Source organism: Oryctolagus cuniculus, chromosome 18 (genome assembly GCF_964237555.1).
Source record: "Oryctolagus cuniculus chromosome 18, mOryCun1.1, whole genome shotgun sequence".
Taxonomy (NCBI): Eukaryota; Metazoa; Chordata; class Mammalia; order Lagomorpha; family Leporidae; genus Oryctolagus; species Oryctolagus cuniculus.
Window position 1 is genome coordinate 1,659,413 of NC_091449.1, and position 6,367 is coordinate 1,665,779.

Sequence of the window (6,367 nt, forward strand, 5' to 3'; positions counted from 1 at the left end):
CACACCGGGCATCCGCCAGGGCTCCGCCAGGCTCAGGCAGGGCCGCAGCGGGGCCACAGCCAGGGCCCTGGGGCTCCATCCGGGTCTCCCACGGGAGGCCGGACCAGGCACCGAGCTCAGCAGGTAGATGGATGCACAGCGGGGTGGCCGGGCCTAGAACCGGCACCCATGTGGGATGGTCTGGCCACCCCTACGCCCACTTGCGCCTTCCTCATGCGTGTAGTACATGGGAACAGCTGACTACAGCCCTCGTGGTCACCCCGCTTGAGTCTGGGGTGGTCATTTTATCTTTTCCTTGCAGTGTGCGTTCCATTCTCAGTCTTTACAACTATATAAAACTTTTCCTCACTCAGCGAGGAAGGGAACAGAAATCCCCAGAGCACAAGTGGACCTCCGCTTCCCAGCCTTCTAGAGCCCAGACCCCGCGCCTGCCGGGGCTGCCAGCCCGAGCCTCCTCCGGACATGGCTGCTGTGTGGTGCTGGCCCCGCGGGCCCTGGCTGGGGCGGCAGAGAGGCGCGCGGGGGTGGCTGCCCGCGCTGGGGAAGGTGCACAGGGGGCTGGCTCAGACACTGACGAAGGAGGGGCCCACTGAAGAGCGAGAAAGAGAAATTAAAAGGGGTCGGGACTTCCACTCTCAGGCTTCGAGCATCTTCATTTTCACCCCCTGCCCCCTACAGGAAAATGGAATCCCCGGCAAAGGCCACCACAAGTCTTCTGCAAGCAGCGGCTTTCCCAGCAGGTCTTGTGGGAGGACGCGCCATGGGACCTTAAGGGAAATGTAGTCTGCGATGGTAGTGTCACCGGAGGGTCGCTCTGTGCAGGCATAGCACCAATTCCTGGAGTTGATGTGGCCTGAAGGTTGGCATGGCAATCTCAACACACGGTTCTGCCTGTTTGCTACTGCTGAACTCGTGGAATTCACTCGATTACTATGGACAGGTCGACCCCAGCTCCTCATGATCACCCATCCTTTCTGAACTCGGGTGTGGGCCCATGTCAGCTAAACGCTTGGACTCGGGGTGTGGATTATTGTAGAGGGCACAGAGCAGATCTGGTTTCTCCTATTCCTTTGTGTTTCTCCTTGTGTACTTCTCAGCTAGCTCAATTTGTTTTAAGATTTATTGTATTGATTTGAAAGACAGAGCTATAGAGAGGTAGAGACAGAGAGAGGTCTTCCATCCGCTGGTTCACTCGCCAGAGGGCTGCAATGGCTGGAGCTGAGCCGATCTGAAGCCAGGAGCCTGGAGCTTCCTCCAGGTCTCCCACGTGGGTGCAGGGTCCCAAGGACTTGGGCCATCTTCTACTGCTCTCTCTCCAAGGCCACAGCAGAGAGCTGGATCAGAAGATGAGCAGCCAGGACTAGAACCAGCGTCCATATGGGATGTCAATGCCTCAGGCCAGGGCTTTAACCTGCTGTGTTACAGCACCGGCCACCAACCCTTTTTGTTAAGATTTATATTTTATTTGAAAGGCAGAATTACAGAGAGGCAGAAGAAGAGGGGGAGGGGAGGAGAGGAGAGAGCTCAGTCTTCCATCTGCTGGTTCAATCCCCAGATGGCCACATCAGCTACAATTGAGCTTGTCTAAAGCCAGGAGCTTCTTCTGGGTCTCCCACATGGGTGCAGGGGCCCAAGGACTTGGGCCATCTTTCACTGCCTTCCCAGGCCATAGCAGAGAGTTGGATGGGAAGTGGACAGGCAGGACTTGAACTGGTGTCCATATGGGATGCCGGTACTGCAGGCAGCCACTTTATGTGCTATGCCACAGGGTTTGCTTTACTTTTAAAATTGCTCCTAAATGATTTTCCAAGCACTTCATCCATTCAGCAAGCCTTTCTTTTGTGCCACATGTTTTCTAGGTCAGTGGTTCTGAGCTGGTGGCAGTGTTGCCCTTGAGCGGCCATCTGGTAATGTGTGGAGATGGTTTTCGTTGCCACACTGAAAGGGTGTTCTTGCCAGGGACGCTGCTTCATCGAAAACACAGAGGAAGATGCTGTTGCCATCCCCACCCTGTGCAATGAAGAGTTATCCAGCCCCAATACTAACAAAGCCCCAGGTGAGAGACCTTGCTAAAAGTAGGTGGAGGATGTAGCAGGGAACACAGCAGAGAAAATCCCTGACCTCATGGAGTTCCCATTCAGTTAGAAGACATCTGGTTCCAAATATTTACATGCGCTCATCCATCTATCCCTCCAGCTTGCTTTGTATGAACTCGAAATAGTAGAGGCCTGGAATTTCATTGGCTTACTGTTAACAGGAACTCTTGGGAAGTAGGATGATTATTTCTGTCTACGCACTTTGGTGAAATATGTAATTAATAGGAATCATGTACTTTTTAATCAAATAAAAGTGTTTTTCTAAAAAAAATGAGATGTGTATATGTCATGATGTTAACATGTTAAGGATGTTTTATAATAACTGATGGGAGAGATATGAATGAAATATTTTCCTCTTTGCCTTATCTTTTTCTCTAATAATATTTTTAAACAACTAGCTATCAAGTATATACAACAAAGTGGTGTGGGAGCTGAGATACAAGTGTGTTGAATGTACATCACAGATAAAGAATGGAGTGTCTCTTCTGTCCAGGTGTTTAACCGAATTACATTCTCCATGGAATTGTTTTTGGTATTCTGAAAAATTATTTTTTAAAGATTTATTTTCAACTTCCCACCCCAGGAGTCAAACTCAGGCCGCCTGGGTGAAAACCAGGAATCCTAACCGCTAGGCCATGTGGGATCTCTGTCATTAATGTGTTGTCCAATGTGAATTAATGCTATGACTAGTACTGAACCAGTAGTTTACACTTTATGTTCTGTGTGGGTACAAACTGATGAAATCTTTACTTAATAGATACTAAATCGATCTTGTGTCTATAAAGATAATTAAAAATGAATCTTGATGTGAATGGAAGAGGGAGCGGGAGATGGGAGGGGTGCGAGTGGGAGGGAAGTTATTGGGGGCAGGGAAGCCATTGTAATCTATAAACTGCACTTTGGAAATTTATGTTTACTAATTTAAAGTTAAAAAAAAACAGCGAGGGAGAGAGGGAAGCGGGGAGGGAAGCTAGGAAGGAAGGAAGGAGGCAGGGAAGGAGGGAGGGACATTGCCTTCCCTGCCACACAGATTCCGTTTTCTGTTTAATAAAGCAAGTTGCACCCCCCAAAAAAATAAACAAAATAAATCTTTATTTTGGGTGGGGCAACTTGCTTTATTTATTTTGTTTATTTTTTGACAGGCAAGCGGGGGATTAAGCAAGTGAGCCATGGCGCTGGCCCAAGATTTATCTCTTTAGTATAAAGGCAGAGTTACAGATAGAGAGAGCTGGAGATCTTTCTTGTGCTGCTTCACTCCTAAAATGGCCACAATTGCTAGGGGTGAGCCAGGCCAAAGTCAGGAACCTAGGACTCCATCCAGGGTTCCTACATGGGCGGCAGGGGCCTGAGTAGTTGAGCCATCTTCTACTGCTTTCCTGTGCACATCAGCAGGGAGCTAGATCAGAAGTGGAGTAGGGGCTGGCGTTGTGGCATAGTGGGTAAAGCCAGGAACTCCAACCTGGTCTCCCACATGGATGGCAGCAGCCCAGGTACCTGGACCATCATCTGCTGCCTCGTCAGGCACACAATAGGCTGCAGGCAGCTGGAGTTGCTAGTGGAGCCAGGACTCCACCCCAGGCACTCCGATCCGGGATGTGGGTGTCTCAAGCGGCATCTTTACCACTATGCCCAATGCCCTCTCTTGATTATTTCAGTCTTTGCTGCTGGTTTCCTTGTGTTTACTCTGTTTATGTAGACAGACTGGCCACCTGATTTAGGAGTCCTGTGAGAAATGAATATGCCTGGTCCCTTATACAAGATCATTAAAAATTCCAAATGCCAGGTGCCCCAAGGATCTGGAAGGAATATGATTTTTACTTCAAGACAGAATTTCAAGATGGCAAGAGCAGAGAATCAAGCCACATTCAGGGTGGTCTTAATTCTGAGCCCTGTGGGATGGCAGAGACTCTGTTGCATGCCATGGAACTGGGCCTGCGTCCAGGAACTTTCTGTCCTCTTGCCTGGAGCTCTGGCTTTGCCATGGCCTGTGCCTTCTCTCGTCCTCAGTGTCCGTGTCCTGCGTATACAGCAGCTCAAACGTAGCTCTGTATGGCCTCATACTGGCTTTCAGCTGCTTGAGATTTGTGCCTCACATACCCCAGGAGTCAAGTGATCTGGAGCTAAGTGCAGCAGGGATCTTCTGTGGTCACGCACTCACACTCTGCTTCTTTATGTGTTCTGAGGGGCACCATGTGTGACGACATTGGAAAGATATGACTGAATCATGTAAACACTTAGTAGACCTTTCTGATGCCAGAAAGAAGTGTGAAAGTGAGGTTTACAGGGGCTGGCACCTGTCGTGGTGTAGCGAGTGAAGCCACTGCCTGCAGTGCCGCATCCCATATGGGCACGGGTTGGAGTCCCAGCTGCTGATTTCCAACCCATCTCTGCTATTGCCTGGGAAAGCGGTAGAGGATGGCCCAAGTCCTTGGGCCCCTCACCCACCTGGAAGACCCAGAAGAAGCTCCTGGCTCTTGGCTTTGGATCGGCCCAGCTCCGGCCTTTGTAGCCATTTGGGGAGTGAACCAGCAGATATAAGACCTCTCTCTTTCCACTCTGCCCCCTCTCTAACTCTGCTTTTCAAATAGATAACTTAAAAACTGGTGAGGTATACATAGAACATGAGCTTTAGAAATTGACAGAAAAAGGAGTTCCATGTACAGAGGCAGGAGCTGAATAAAAATCGATCATTGAGGGGCAGTTTCGGTGTTGCAAAAGCATAAAATTTGTTGTGGATGGAATTACAAGTTGACAGATGACCATGGACCACATTTTGACATTAATTTGAAAGATTGAAGAAGCATTGATCCTGAAACTCAGTAATTCAAGTAGTAGGTATAGACCCGAGAATGTTGGTTGTCTGGTCTCAGCACCCTGCTTATGCTCAAGGGTCTTTTATCTTCAACAGTCTCATGGGTAGCTCATCAGTCTGTAGAAGCTGCTCCAGTTAACAGCTCCTCCTGCTGTCCTCAATGTGCTGTGAAGCCACAGTCCTGAGAATATGATCTGGACACCCCTTTTCCCTCACCTGCCACAAAAACCTGGTGACCTGTTATGCCACCCTGTCACCTTCAAACCTACTCCTGGAGAGCTCCTTCCCCTCAGTGGAGCTTCCAAAGCGAGCTCAGAATGGCCTAAATGGGAGGGGAAGGCAGGGGGCAAGCCTGAGCGGCCTTGGTTCCTATCACCACCTAGTGGCAGCAGCGAGCAATGACTCCAGTGTCTGTACAGGTGCTCCTGTGCTTTCAGATTCTTCCAGAAGACTCTGAACATAAACATAAAGGATCTGAAGACTTTTGTCTTGATGGGTCAGCTCACTTAAAGAAAGCAGGATTGTGGCTCTTACACACACACACAGACACAAAGATGCTGGGACGCATATGGAGGAACCTGGGTTTCCAGGGCTATAAAATAGAGGCAATATGACTAGGTATTTTTGTGTTTTTAAAGATTTACTTGAGGCTGGTGCCACAGCTCAATAGGCTAATCCTCTGCCTGTGGCCCTGGCACAGCAGGTTCTAGTCCCGGTTGGGGCACCGGATTCTGTCCCAGTTGCCCCTCTTCCAGGCCAGCTCTCTGCTGTGGCCTGGGAATGCAGTAGAGGATGGCTCAGGTCCTTGGGCCCTGCACCTGCATGGGAGACCAGGAGAGGCACCTGGCTCCTGGCTTCGGATCAGCACGATGCAATGGTACGTTACGCCGGCCATTGGAGGGTGATCCAACGGCGGCAAAAGGAAGACCTTTCTCTCTGTCTCTCTCTCTCACTGTCCACTCTGCCTGTCAAAAAATAAAAATAAAAAAAGAAAAAGATTTACTTATTTGAAAGGCAGTTACCGGAAGGAGAGAGAGAAAGGGAGAGAGAGAAAGAGAGAGAGAGAGAGAGAATATGAATCTTTGACTCCCCAAAGGGCTGCAATGGCAGGAACTGGGCCAGTCCCAAGAACGAAGCCTGGAGCCTGGAGCTTCTTCTTCTGGGTCTCCCACGTGGGTGCAGCGACCCAAGGATTTGGGCCATGTTCCACTGCTTTCCCAGGCCATAGAAAAGAGCTGGATTGGAAGTAAAGCAGCTGGGACTCAAACCAGAGCCCATATGGGATACCAGTACTGCAGTCAGTGGTTCAGTGGTTTTACCCATTTTGCCACAGTGCCAGGCCCTGCTTGAACTTTTTTTTTGAAAGATATATTTATTTACTTGAAAGTCAGAGTTGCACAGAGAGAGAAGGAGATTCAGTGAGAGAGGTGTCTTCCATCTGCTGGCTCACTCCCCAATT